The sequence below is a fragment of the Somniosus microcephalus genome, unplaced genomic scaffold, assembly GCF_052327205.1.
Source record: "Somniosus microcephalus isolate GS21.2 unplaced genomic scaffold, FLI_Smic_1.0 unresolved_chr1, whole genome shotgun sequence".
NCBI classification, from domain to species: Eukaryota; Metazoa; Chordata; class Chondrichthyes; order Squaliformes; family Somniosidae; genus Somniosus; species Somniosus microcephalus.
In genome coordinates, this window is record NW_028225179.1 from 173,692,792 (window position 1) to 173,707,506 (window position 14,715).

General features: G+C 47.6%; 1 protein-coding gene across 1 annotated transcript in view; it reads left to right on the forward strand.

The window, feature by feature from the left end:
* Nucleotides 1-3,872: 3,872 nt before the first annotated feature.
* LOC147096586 (NACHT, LRR and PYD domains-containing protein 3-like) overlaps nt 3,873-14,715 on the forward strand; it is a 193,048-nt gene continuing 182,205 nt past the window's right edge. Inside the window, exon 1 of the mRNA XM_085973844.1 lies at nt 3,873-4,185. The gene's annotated coding sequence lies outside the window, so the exon portion shown is untranslated. The remainder of the gene's footprint in view (nt 4,186-14,715) is intronic.

A 14,715-nucleotide genomic window follows, 5' to 3' on the forward strand; every position in this document is an offset into this window, starting at 1 on the left:
CTTATCAGTACCGTGAGCTGCAAGGGCAAAAATTCATTCCGAAGTTTGATAAAAAATTGCAGAATCGTTAAACGATTTAACCACACATTGCAGTTCAAAGTTCTGTGAAGACTCACTATAACTAGATTTACAACACACTGCCGCATGGACAAGTCAATAGAAACAGGCGCATTGTGTCAAACACTACTTTGAGCAGCAATGGTGATAACATCGTTAGATGGAAAGTGAATCTGCCTGCTCGATAGACGCAAATCTGTAGTGAATACGAATTTTAGTTTGTAGCGAAAACTACAGCCAAGGAAAGACTAGAAAACTTATCATTTTAAATATTTTTCAGAATGTCACATAAAACATCAGGATTAGGAGCAGAAGTATTCCATACGGTCCCTCGAGCCTTCTCCGCCATTAAATACGATCATTGGTTGAACTTCGACTTCAGTTCCACTTTCCCAATTGTTCCCTTGATTCCCCGGGAGTCCAACAATTAATCTCTCAGCCTTAAACATACTTAACGATTCAGCATCCACGTCCAAAGATTCACAACACTCTGAGTGAAGAAATTCCTCCTCATCTCAGTCTTAAATGGCCAAACCCTTATCCCGAGACCATGCGCCCTACTTCTAGAATCGCCAGGCAACAACAACAACAACTTGTATGTATATAGCGCCTTTAACGTAGTGACACGTCCCAAGGTGCTTTGCAGGAGTGTTAGAAAACAAAATCTGAGGCCTAGCCACAAAAGGAGAAATTAGGGCAGATGACCAAATCCTTGGTCAGTGAGCTAGGTTTTAAGGAGTGTCTTAGAGGAGGAAAGACAGATAGAGGGACGGAGAGATTTACAGCGGGAATTCCAGAGCTTAGGGCCCAGGCAACAGAAGGCACGGCCACCAATGGTTGCTCGATGATAATCAGGGATGCTCAAGAGGTCAACATTTGAGGAGCGCTGATAGCTCAGGTGGTTGAGGGGCTAGAGGAGATTACAGAGATAGGGAGGGGCGAGGCCATGGAGGGATTTGAAAACAACGATAAGAATGTAATATTTGCAGCCAGGGGAAACAACCTATCAGCTTATACCCTGTCAATGCCCCTCAGAAACTTATATGTTTCAATGAAATTACCTCTCATTCTTCTAAACTCCACAGTGTATAGGCCCAGTCTACTCAATCTCTCCTCATAGGTAATCTTCTCATCCCAGGGGTCAGGCTAGTGAACCTGTCATAAGTTCTCGAGTCAGTCCGTTCTCTGATAACACAACAGTGCCCTGCTCCATTTACTACTCCATACATAAAGAAGCAGCCTATGACAGGCTTTTTCAGGACCAGGACATTTTCCAGGTGTAACAAGAGGCAGGTAATGTCTGTGCTGTGTCAGTGCCAGGCAATTACCAGCTCTAACAGGAAAAGGTACAAACTCGCTCCAACATTTCGCAGCAACCAAATCGCTTAGTGCCGCACCATCAACATCACGGAGGTCACCATCGAGTAGATGATTAACAGGGACAGCCTTATCAACACTACAAGTGAAGAGTTCTCCATAATAAGCATCTCGCTCTCTGACTGCTGAAAGCCTCTCCACCAGCTTCAGGTCACAGGTTAAGAATGTGATGAAGTTATCAGCAATTATCTTAACAATATACCCACAACACTACTCATAAAGCTCGGAGTAATACAAGACAAAGCAGTCTGCTTGATTCTAAGTCTGCAATATCCACCTCGTCCACCAGCAGTGCACTATTGCTGTAGGATGCACTATTCACAGCATCTCACAAAGCGAAATTGGCACCGCCTCTCATATCTACTCTGTCTACCACTGATAAGGATTAGAGCAGCGAAGTTGTGAGATACCCGCTGCTCCAATATCCCCTGCAAGTTACTGCCGATCTTAACTTAGGCACATGTTATGGTCCCCTCATCGTTGTTGAGTGAAAATCCTGCATTGCCTTGTTAGCAAAATCCTAGTAGCATCATCACCACAAGGTTTGCAGCAATTCGAAAAGGCCAACCAGGACCTATGTGGGGCAGGGGGAGATGACAAGCGAGTTGACTGATAAACAATGGACCATTTTAATATGGAGATTTGCGAGCAAAAATAAATTTATACTGAAGAGGAACATTAGGCTGCTACTAGCCTGGTCTTGTCGGTGCCATTTTCCCAATCCATAACTGCATTCGGTGAAGATAATATGAGATGGGCTCTGTAGTTATTGAGCGATTATGCGCACACTTAGTGTGATGCTGTAGTAATTTGAACAGCTTTGATGTGTCCTTTGTGGTGAATGGGGACATGAAGCAACATGAAGAGGGAAGCAAGGAAGATAATCAGGTCGAGAGGAGATGGAAAAGGAAAGACAGGGAGCATCAGATACAGAGTCGGAGAGCGAACGGATGCAAGGGCTGAATCATGAACCATGCAGGAGATAAGGAAGGCAAAGGGGAGAATTAGGATTGTAATAAAGGTGGGGGAGGGATGGAAACAGCAGGAACAGAATAGGTGGGGAACCAGAAATGAAGCACTGGAAGGAGCGGCAGGGTGAAGAGGAAGGGGAATCAGACACAGAGATGTCGGGAGATATTTTATAAAGTTTATATTATTTAAGTTAAATGCTAATTATAATTAGGAAATGTATTTAATGTTCAGAGTTACTCAGTCTCATAATGAATTGAATTTGTTGGCCGTTTTTTAAAATGGAATTAAATGTAAATTTACAGCAGTACCAATAAAATTTAACTGGCCAATGATACAGAGGGGTCACTTGTTTACCGCACACATTTGCTGATTCAGATCCAGTCAGTGAAACCTGGAGCTTGATACTCCTGGGTGTGAACAACCTGATCAAGGCCCAAATAACAACAGAAAATGCTGGAAAAACTCAGCAAGTCAGGCAACATCCGTGGAGAGAAATTTGAGTTGACGTTTCGGGTTTGACCCTTCTTCAAAACTGGAGAGAAAAGGAACTAGATCGAAGGCAGGGCTGCGATCGGACAAAAGAATTAAAGAACCAAAAGAAGTAAAAGAGATTAGAAGCTAGACGAGATGGTAATAGGCTGTGATTAGGTGTAAAGTGTATTGGCAGGGCAAAAGATAGCTGCCAGGTGTGAGAGAGAAACAAAAGGAAAGGGGGGGGGGAAAGGAAAGGAGTGGAAAAATATGTGAAAATGAAATAGGGGACGAGGTTATGATCTGAAATTGTTGAACTCGATATTGAGACCGGAAGGCTGCAGACTGCCTAATCGGAAGATGAGGTGCTGTTCCTCGAGTTTACGTTGAGCTTCCGTGGAACAGTACAAGAGGCCAAGGACGGTGAGGTCCGAGTGGGAATGGAGCGGTGAATTGAAATGACAGGCGACCGGAAGCTCAGGGTCACCCTTACGGACTGAACGGAGGTGTTCCGCAAAGCTGATCAAGGCCCACACTGTTACTCATTAACTGGAGATTATCTCCCGGATTTTATAATCATTGCTTTGTTGCTAATAAATGACCATCATTGGAAACTGACAGGTAACTAGTCACGTTACAGGAGTTGGGAACTCCATGTCAATCCAAATCAGGTGAACATTGTAAAAAGCCGGACACCCAGGTGAATAATTCCGCGATCCTAATGATATACATTTACACAGAGTTAGAATCACGTCAAAGAAACAGCTCATGATCGAAAGGGAAGGTAATTGCAAAACATCAATGTGTTAACTCCGAGAGCTCACTGTGCCCTTCCCTCTGATGTTTGATTCCAATTAACTAACAGTGATCTTTGTCCCTGGCTATCTCTGCCCTTTTATACTCCGATAATAGTGAAGATTTATGGTGAGTCATCAAATCGAATTGAGACACGAAAGTGATTCCGGCTACAGAACGCGGTCTCTCCGCGGGGTCTTCTGACCCGCAGGTGGAGGAGCTGGGGGTGGGGGGAGATGTAGTCATTGTTGTCGCAATTAATATTAATGACTTTGGTTAAAAGATCAGCATTTCATCAGATTAATTCAATTCAAATAAAACCGTGTGTGATTCAGATCGAGCCCTGCACCAGAGAACAGGGCGGGGAGCGATTGTACTGATCAGGCTGAAGGTCGGGTTAATGACTGTGATGTGGAACTGATCTTTACTCAGGGTGTGTTCAGTAACCTGCAGAACTCACAACGCTAACTTACCCGGACTCTCTGGAACCAGAATCAGGAGCTGCAGCAGAAGGTAAGGACCCAGAATATACTGAGCACAATTATAGTGCTTTAATAAACAGGACTGGACTCATCACCTTGATTTTATTGTGATTTTTCAATGATATTGAAATGCTGCAGTGTCCATTTTGAGTGAGGTAAGAAAGGATTGTTTATTTCAGAAATTAACTTAATGGAAGCAACGCCACTTAACAGATTAAAACCTCAAAATGGAAACTCCCACTCTAAAATTATGTTGCTGTGAACAGTATTTAAACGTATATTTCCCATTTATGACACGGATATGAGCAAAAACTTAGATCGAGACTCTTCAACATAACACAGTTAGCATAACCATCACCGAAATCCAAAGTTTCCAGCCACGGGAGATCCACCTTTGACCCGCATTGACCTCAGGATGCTGGGGCTCTTGGTGCCAAACCGAGTCAAATATTGTCTTGCTGTCGAGGGGATTAACGGTCACCTCTGCTTTGGTATTTAACTCTTGTATCTGCGACCATGTCCGGATCCGAGGATTTCAGGGACCACCCGAACTGAGTGTCCCTGAGCAGGTTATTGATGAGAGAATGTTGTTTGAGGGTGCGATTGATGAGTTCATTCCTCACTTTGCTGATCATTGTGAGGTGGCTGGTAGGGCGTTAATTGGTTGGATTCTATCTGTTCTTCATTTTGTGGGTAGGACCTTGCTGGTCATCCAATACACATCTCTAAAGAGCAAGAATTGCAGTTGTACAGACAAACAACCATGGTCAGCATATGATGGAAGAAGCAGAATAAATCGAAATGAAGTGACTGTCACTAATATCAAGAAAAGCAGTAATCCAGAGGACTGGGAGACATATAGAAAACAGCAAAGGACATAAAGAAAATATTAAGATCTGAAAAAGGGAAATAGAACAAACACTTGCAAGTAATATAAAAGCTGATATTATATTCATAGACATTTTTACTAAGATTAAGAGGGTGTCTGAGGGAGATGTGGCCCACAAAAGAGAAACACAGATGAAACGGTAATAGTTAACCAGGTCACAGCAGTTTTTTATATATATATATATATATATATATCTCGGTCATTCTCTCATTCTGTGTGCGTCTGGGGGCTATGCGCTCAAAAGTTACAGGGCGTACCTACGCGCGCGTTACCTCCAAAGAAAGCTTACGCTTCCGAGACCGTTTTAAGCGTATTTACGTTTCGGCCGGGCTAAAATCGCGCCCGCGGTATCCAAAAACCCTTCAACATTCCGCTCATTAGCATCTCATTATCCGCTCATTAGCGACAGAGTGACCTCGAGGTTGACCAATCGTACGGCGGCTTGCTGCCGCGTGCGGCCGGGCCCTCCTACGGTCGAGTGACGGAACGATTGACCAATCCGATGCTTTGGTCACCTGACGGTCGACCAATCGGTGCGTGTGTGGGCGGGCCTTATCGTTCTGAACCGAGGTGAGTAGCCGCCATCTTGCTTCCATTCTTTTTCCTGCTTTCTGCGTCTTTCTTTTCAAATATACATTTCCAGCAAAATAAAATTCAATTTATTAAATTCTTTTAAAATAAATCACTCATTTGTAAATATTTTATCTAACCTGAACATTCTTTTTCCTACCTTTGCCCGTTTTTTTCTTAGGCCTGAAAGCCTGGGCCTTTCTTGCCCAGCCAGGCCCGAGCTAGGTAACTGGGCTGCTGCTAAGCTCCTCACCCCCCCACCCCATGTCACGTTACCCGGGGCAACGGCGTCAGCCACGAGGGTCAGGGTGCACGCGCAGCAGGAGCAGGTGAGACTCTGTTCCGCGCTCGGCTCGGGCGGGGGGGGCGGGGCTCTCGAGAGTGCGGATAGGGTTACCCCGGCAACGGGAGTGCAGGCCGCTGGAGCGGGGCTCTCGGGAGTGCGGGGCGGAGTGGCTGCGGCTTCGAGAGCGGGGCTCTCAGGAGTGCGGGGCGGCGCGGCAGGGTTACCCCGGCAAACGGGCGTGGCCGTGGCCGTCTCTCAGCCTCAAGCCCTCCCTTCCCCCCTCCCCTCCTCCCCCTCCCCTCCTCTCCCCTCCTCCCCCTCCCCCTCCCTTCCTCCCCCCTCCCCCTCTCCTCCCCTCCCTTCCTCCCCTCCCTTCCTCCCCTCCCTTCCTCCCCTCCCTTCCCCCCTCCCTTCCCCCCCTCCCTTCCCCCCCTCCCTTCCCCCCCTCCCTTCCCCCCCTCCCCTCCACCCCTCTCCCTTCCCCCCCCTCCCCGCCCGCCCTTCTCCCCCCGCCCTTCCCTTTCCCCCCTCCCCCTCCCCCCCCACCCTCCCTTCCCCCTCCCTTCCCCCCCTTCTCCCCCCGCCCTTCCCTCCCCCCTCACTTCCCTCCCCCTCCCTTCCCTCCCCCCCACCCTCCCTTCCCCCCCTTCCCCCTGCCCTCTCTTCCCCCCGCCCTCTCTTCCCCCCGCTCTCTCTTCCCACCAGTCTCTCTCTCTCTTCCCCCCCAGTCGCTTTCTCTCTACCCCCCAGTCGCTCTCTCTCTTCCCCCCCAGTCGCGCGCTCTCTCGCTCTCTCTCTCTCTCTCTCTCCCCTCTCCCTCCCCCCCCCCCCCCAGTTGCGCTCTCTCTCTCTCTCTCTTCCAACAACAACATGCCCTCGAAAAAGCCTCGGCACCGCCGGGCACTTCAGCTAGTCTATATATATAAATCGGTCGATCTGTCTATCTGTCTGTCATCGCGTGTGCGTCTGGGGGCTATGCGCTCAAAAGTTACAGGGCGTTCCTATGCGCGCGTTACCTCCAAAGAAAGCTTACGCTTCCGAGATGGTTTTAAGCGTATTTACGTTTCGGCCGAGCTAAAATCGCGCCCGCGGTATCCGAAAAACCTTCAACATTCCGCTCATTAGCATCTCATTATCCGCTCATTAGTGACAGAGTGACCTCGAGGTTGACCAATCGTACGGCGGCTTGCTGCCGCGTGCGTGCGGCCGGGCCCTCCTATGGTCGAGTGACGGAACGATTGACCAATCCGATGCTTTGGTCACCTGACGGTCGACCAATCGGTGCGTGTGTGGGTGGGCCTTATCGTTCTGAACCGAGTAGCCGCCATCTTGCTTCCATTCTTTTTCCTGCTTTCTGCATCTTTCTTTTCAAATATACATTTCCAGCAAAATAAAATTCAATTTATTAAATTCTTTTAAAATAAATCACTCATTTGTAAATATTTTATCTAACCTGAACATTCTTTTTCCTACCTTTGCCCGTTTTTTTCTTAGGCCTGAAAGCCTGGGCCTTTCTTGCCCAGCCAGGCCCGAGCTAGGTAACTGGGCTGCTGCTAAGCACCTCACCCCCCCCGTGTCACGTTACCCGGGGCAACGGCGTCAGCCACGAGGGTCAGGGTGCGCGCGCAGCAGGAGCAGGTGAGACTCTGTTCCGCGCTCGGCTCGGGCGGGGGGGGGGCGGGGCTCTCGAGAGTGCGGATCGGGTTACCCCGGCAACGGGAGTGCGGGCCGCTGGAGCGGGGCGGTCACCCTCCCTTCCCCGCCCTCCCCACCTCCCCTCCTCCTTCCCCCCCCGCCCTTCCCCCTGCCCGCCCGCACTTCCCCTCTCCCCCGCCCGCCCTTCCCCCCCACCTTCCCCCCCGCCCTCCCTTCCCCCCCTCCCCCTTCCCCCCTCCTTCCCTCCTTTCCCCCCCCGCCCTTCCCCTCCCCCCTCCTTTCCCCCCCCGCCGTTCCCCCTCCCCCCCTTCCCCTCCCCTCCCTTTCCCCCCCGCCCCCCTCCTTTCCCCCCCTCCCTTCCCCTCCCCCCCGCCCGCCCTTCCCCCCACCTTCACCCCCGCCCTCCCTTCCCCCCTCCTCCCATCCCCCCTTCCCTTCCCCCCCTCCCGCCCGCCCTTCCTCCCTTCCCCTCCCCCCCCGCCCTTCCCCTCCCCCCCCGCCCTTCCCCTCCCCCTCCCCCGCCCTCTCTTCCCCCCAGTCTCTCTCTCTCTCTTCCCCCCCCCAGTCGCTCTCTCTCTACCCCCCAGTCGCTCTCTCTCTACCCCCCCCAGTTGCGCTCTCTCTCTCTCTCTCTCTCTCCCTCCGCCCCCCCCCCCCAGTCGCGCTCTCTCTCTCTCTCTTCCAACAACAACATGCCCTTGAAAAAGCCTCGGCACCGCCGGGCACTTCAGCTAGTAACTAATCATTTACACCGGTTTCCACAGTAGATGAAAAGGACAAATAACATTGATAGAATGGAAAATAACATTAAATCAATGAGAGGAAATTACTGCATATATAACAGTAAAAATGCTAAAGGAAAAAATAATGGGGCTTAAGATAGATAAATCACTGGGAGCTGATGATTTCAACCAATGGTTATTAAAGAGTGGGGGTGGAAAATGCAGAAGCGTTGGTCAGAATCTTTCACAGCTTTCTTGATTCGGGAATTGTGCTGTTAGACTGGAAATTGCTATTGCCACCCCAATATTTAAAATGGATGAGATAGAAAAAAAGGTAACTACATGCATGCCAGTTTAATGTCGGTTGAGGGGAAGCTACTAGAATCGGTCATTAAGGATAGAGTGACAGAGTATTTGAGTAAAATCAGCTGATCAGAGAGAGCAATCATGGCTTTAGTAAAGCTCAGTCATATCTAACTAATCTCGTTGAATATTTTGAAGAACTCACTATTAAGGTACCTATGGATGTTATCTACATGGTCCTGCAGAAGGCATTCAATAAGGGACCTCACATAAGGACCCATAATTGGCAAAGATCAGAGCGCATGGAAATGGAGGCAGCCTTTTGACTTGGATTAGAAATTGTTAGGGAGTTAGGAGAACGAGTGGGGCTCAATGGTATGGAGACAGATTGGCGGGTTACAAAAGCCTGGTATATATTCGCTTGAGTATCGAATGTTGAGGGGCAGATCTGACCTAGGTGTTTAAAACGTTGAAAAGATTCGATAGCGTAGATAGAGAGAAACCATTTCCTCTGATCTGGGAATCAAGAACGAGGGGGTATAACTGAACTGTAGAATGAGACCCTGACCTAGTGAAACTACAAAATAGACAAAGTACCACAAGTGGAAATTTTAACAGGGAGATGTGTGGTCAAATAAACAAGAATATTAAAGAAAACATTATCCAGCTGGGTAATGCTGGTGCATTGTTGTCGGTACCATTTCTGGACAGAGCTGGAAAGTGGGATTAAGCTCGATAACTCTTTTTCAGCCGGTACAGACACGATGGGTCCATCAGTGCCGCAAATGTCTACGATCCCATTTTAAGATTTCTCGAGTTTGTAACAACATACGGTGAAGATAGCATGGGGTGGGTTTGGGAATTATGTGTATATTAGTGTGACGCTGTAGCACATTGACCAGCTTTGATGTATCCGGTGAGGTGGATGGGGAAATCAGACATGCAGCAGGAGGGGGGGAGCTAATCAGACTTGGGGTAATTGGAAAGTAAAGTAGGGGGCGGAGCACACACAGAGCTTGAGGGTTAATCGATGTGGGAATGATCGGGCACGGAGCAGGAGAGGATGAAGGGCAAGGGTAACATGAGGATTGCAGCAGGTGGGGAAAGTAATAATGGATTAGAAACATAGAAACATAGAAGATAGGGGCAGGAGTAGGCTATTCGGCCCCTGGAGCCTGCTCTGCCATTGAATGTGCTCATGGCTGCTCATCCAAATTCAGTACCCTGTCCCTGCCTTCTCCCCGTATCCATTGATCCCTTTAGCCTTAAGAAATATATCCAAATCAAAGGCCCAGACCGTTACTCATTAACTAGAGGCAATTTCTTGGAGATTATAATCAGCGATCTTTGTCCCTTGGTAGCTTTGCCCCTTTTCTAGTCCGATAATAAACTGGTTTTATGGTGAGCAATGAAATCTAGTTGAAGTTCTGAAACTGCTTCACGCTCCAGGACACGGTTTCGCTGTCGGTTCTTCTGAACCGCAGATGGAAGAGCTTTGGGGAAATGTAGTCATGGTTACCATACAGAGGATTAATGACTTTGATTAACAGGTCAGCAATTTATCAGAACAATTCAAACTGTATGCGACCGTGTGTGATTCAGATCGAGTCCTGCACCAGAGCACAGGGCGGGGAGGGATTGTATTGATCAGGCTGAAGGTCGGCTTTATAACAGTGAGGTATAACTGTTCTTTACTCAGGGTGTGTTCATTAACCTGCAGATTTCACCATGCTAATTACCCAGACTCTCTGGAATCAGAATCGGAAGCTGCAGCACAAGGTGAGGACCTGAAACAGACTGAGTAAAATTATTGCCAGAGGACTGGAGAACAGCTAACGTGGTACCATTATTCAAGAAGGGTAGTAGGGATAAACCAGGGAATTGCTGGCCAGTGAGCCTAACATCAGTGGTAGGGAAATTATTGGAAAAAGTTCTGAGGGAGAGAATTGGTCTCCACTTGGAGAGGTAAGGATTAATTAGGGAAAGCCAGCATGGCTTTTCCAGGGAAGATTATGTCTGACCAATTTGATTGAATTTTTCGAGGGGGTGACTAGGTGTGTGGATGAGGGTAGTGCAGTGGATGTTGTATACATGGATTTCAGTAAGGCTTTAAATAAAGTCCCGCATAGGAGACTGGTCAAGAAGGTAAGAGCCCATGGGATCCCGGGTGTCTTGGCACATTGGATCCAAAACTGGCTGAGTGGCAGAAGGCAGACGGTGATGGTCGAAGGTTGTTTTTGTGACTGGAAGCCTGTGTCCAGTGGGGTACCGCAGGGATCGGTGCTGCGTCCCTTGCTGTTTGTGGTCTATATTAATGATTTGGATGTGAATGTGAAAGGTATGATCAGTAAGTTCACAGATGACACGAAAATTGGTGGGGTGGTAAATAGCGAGGAGGGTAGCCTCAGTCTGCAGGACGATATAAACGGGTTGGTCAGAAGGGCTGAACAGTGGCAAATGGAATATAACCCTGAAAAGTGTGAGGTGATGCATTTTGGGAGGACTAACAAGGCAAGGGAATACACAATGAATGGTAAAACCATAGGAAAGACGGGATCAGAGGGACCTTGGTGTGCATGTACATAGATCCCTGAAGGCAGCAGAACAGCTGGATAAGTTGGTTAAAAAGGCATGTGGGATACTTGCCTTCATTAGCCGAGGCATAAAATATAACAGCAGGGAGGTAATGACGGAGCTGTACAAAACGCTAGTTAGGCCACAGCTGGAATACTGTGTGCAGTTCTGGTCGACACACTATAGGAAGGATGTGATTGCTTTGGAGAGGGTGCAGAGGAGATTCACCAGGATGTTACCTGGGCTGGAGTGCTTCAGCTATGAAGAAAGACTGGACAGGCTGGGTTTGTTTTCCTTGGAGCAGAGAAGGCTGAGGGGGGACCTGATTGAGGTGTACAAAATTATGAGGGGCATAGTTAGGGTAGATAGAAATGAATTTTTCCCCTTAGTAGAGGGGTCAATAACAAGGGGGGCATAGATTCAAGGTAAGGGCAGAAGGTTCAGACGGGATTTGATCAAAAAAAGATTCACCCAGAGGGTGGTTGGGATCTGGAACTCACTGCCTGAAAGGATGGTAGAGGCAGGAACCCTCACAACATTCAAGAAGCATTTGGATGAGCACTTGAAACGCCATAGCATACAAGGCTACGGACCAAATGCTGGAAAATTGGATTAGATTAGACAGGGCTTGATGGCCGGCGCGGACACGATGGGCCGAAGGGCCTCTTTCTGTGCTGTTTAACTCTATTGTATTCTAAAATAGCGAAATCCCCGTTTATTTGTCCAGTATTTCAAAGATAGAGACAAATTAACATCGCAATAGTGGACAGGTAACAGCGGATGTATTTCCAGAAATTAATTTACTGGGAGTTGTGCGATTTAACAGAATAAAACTTCCAAATGCAATTTCACAAGCTAAAATTCTGCTGCTGTAAATAGAATTCAAGCACATTTATCAGGTAAAACAAACTTACGAACAAAGAGTCAGAGGTCGATGTGATGAAGCATAGAATCCTTCAGCTCAGACGGCCCACCGATCCTGCCAGAACATTAAAAGACCAATCCAATCAGTCCCACTCCACTGTTCTCTCCCCTGAGCCCTACAACTTTCTCTACTTTTATTATTTATCCAATTCCATTTTAAAAGTTACTATTGCATTTTCTTCTACCATTATTTCAGGTATTGCATTCCAGGAACATAATAACTCGACGCCTAAAAATCTCTCCTCATCTCACCTCTGGCTCTTTTGTCAATTGCATTAAATCTGTGTCTTCTTTAAACCGACCATTCTGTCAGTAAATACAGGTTCTCCTTATTTATTCTATGAAAAAAGCGAAACGTTTCAGATTTTATCGCCTCCATTAAATCTCGACTTAACCTTCACTGATTTAAGGAGGACAATTCCATCTTGTCTGGTATCTTCATGTAACTGAAGTCCCTCATTTCTGTTCCCATTCTAGTAAATCTCCTCTGAGTCCTCTGCAAGGCTCCGACAGCCTTACTAAAGTGTGGTGTCCAGAACTGGACACTATACTCCAGCCGAGGCCTAGCTAGTGTTTGGTAAAAGTTTATTTATTTATTTATTTATTTTTTGCATTCATTGATGGGATGTGGGCGTCGCTGGCTGGCTAGGCCTGCATTTAGTGCCCATCCCTAATTGCCCTTGAGAAGATGGTGGTGAGCCGCCTTCTTGAACCGCTGCAGTCCATATGGTGTAGGTACACCCACAATGCTGTTAGGAAGGGAGTTCCAGGATTTTGGCCCAGCGACAGTGAAGGAACGGCGATACAGGTCCAAGTCAGGATGGTGTGTGGCTTGGAGGGGAACTTGTAGATGGTGATGTTCCCATGCGTCTGCTGCCCTTGTCCTTCTAAGTGGTAGAGGTCGCGGGTTTGGAAGGTGCTGTTGAAGGAGCTTTGGCGAGTTGCTGCAGTGCACCTTGTAGATGGTACACACTGCAGCCACAGTGCGCCAGTGGTGGAGGGAGTGAATGTTGAAGGTGGCGGATGGAGTGCCAATCAAGCGGGCTGCTTTATCCTGAATGGTGTCAGCATAACCTCCTTGCTTTGCACTCTCTGGGCACTTCCGTGGCAGATGGAGATCAGTGTGGGAATGTGTGACGTCATTCACGTTGGAACTAAAAAGGAATGATCAGAGAATGTTCTAAATGGTTAGATGAAGAGAGAGAACTAGGGGTCCAAGTACAGAAATCACTAGAAGCTAGTTGATGGGTACCAAAAATAAGTAAAAGTCTAATGGAATAAGAACTTAAGAACATAAGAAGTAGGATCAGGAGTAGGCCATACGGCCCCTCGGGCCTGCTCCGCCATTCAATAGGCTCATGGCTGATCCGAATCTGGACTCACGTCCACTTCCCTGCCCTCTCCCCGTAACCCCTAATTCCCATATCAGCTAGGAAACTATCTCCATTTTTAATTAATTTAATGTTGCAGCTTCCACAGCTCTCTGGGGTAGCAAACTCCATAGATTTACTCTGAGTGAAGAAGTTCCTCCTCATCTCAGTTTTGAAAGGGCAGCCCCTTATTCTTAGATTATGCCCCCTCGTTCTAGTTTCACCCATCAGTGGAAACATCCTCACCGCATCCACCCGATCAAGCCCCCTCACAATCTTATATGTTTCGATAAGATCGCCTCTCATTCTTCTGAACTCCAATGAGTAGAGGCCCAACCTACTCAACCTTTCCTCATACGTCAACCCCCTCATCTCCGGAATCAGCCGAGTGAACCTTCTCTGAACCGCCTCGAGAGCAAGTATATCTTTTCTTAAATATGGAAACCAAAACTGTACGCAGTATTCCAGGTGTGGCCTCACCAATACCCTGTATAACTGCAGCAAGACTTCCCTGTTTTTATACTCCATCCCCCTTGCAATAAATGCCAAGATTCCATTGGCCTTCCTGATCACCTGCTGCACCTGCATACAAACGTTTTGTGTTTCATGCACCAGGACCCCCAGCTCCCTTTGTACTGTAGCACTTTCCAGTTCCTCTCCATTTAGATAATAACATGCTCTTTGATTTTTTTCTGCCAAAGTGCATAACCTCACACTTTCCAACATTATATTGCATCTGTCTATGTCCTTGTGCCGGTTTTTTATGTCATCCTCACTCATTGCTTTCCCTCCCATCATTGTATCGTCGGCAAACTTGGATATGTTGCACTAGGTCCCTTCATCCAAATCGTTAATATAGATTGTAAAAAGTTGGGGTCCCAGCACTGAGCACTGCAGAACACCACTAGTTACTGATTGCCAGCCCGAGAATGAACCATTTATCCCAACTCTCTGTTTTCTGTTAGATAGCCAATCTTCCACCCATGCCAGTATATTACCCTCAATCCTGTGATTTCTTATCTTGATCAGTAATCTTTTGTGTGGAACCTTGTCAAATGCCTTTTGGAAGTCCAAATACACTACATCCACTGGTTCCCCTTAATCCACCCTGTATGTTACATCCTCAAAGAATTCGAGCAAATTTGTCAAACATGACTTCCCCTTCGTAAAACCATGCTGACTCTGTCCTATTAAATTATGTTTATCCAAATGCTCTGTTACTGTTTCCTTAATAATGGACTCCAACATTTTGCCAACCACAGATGTT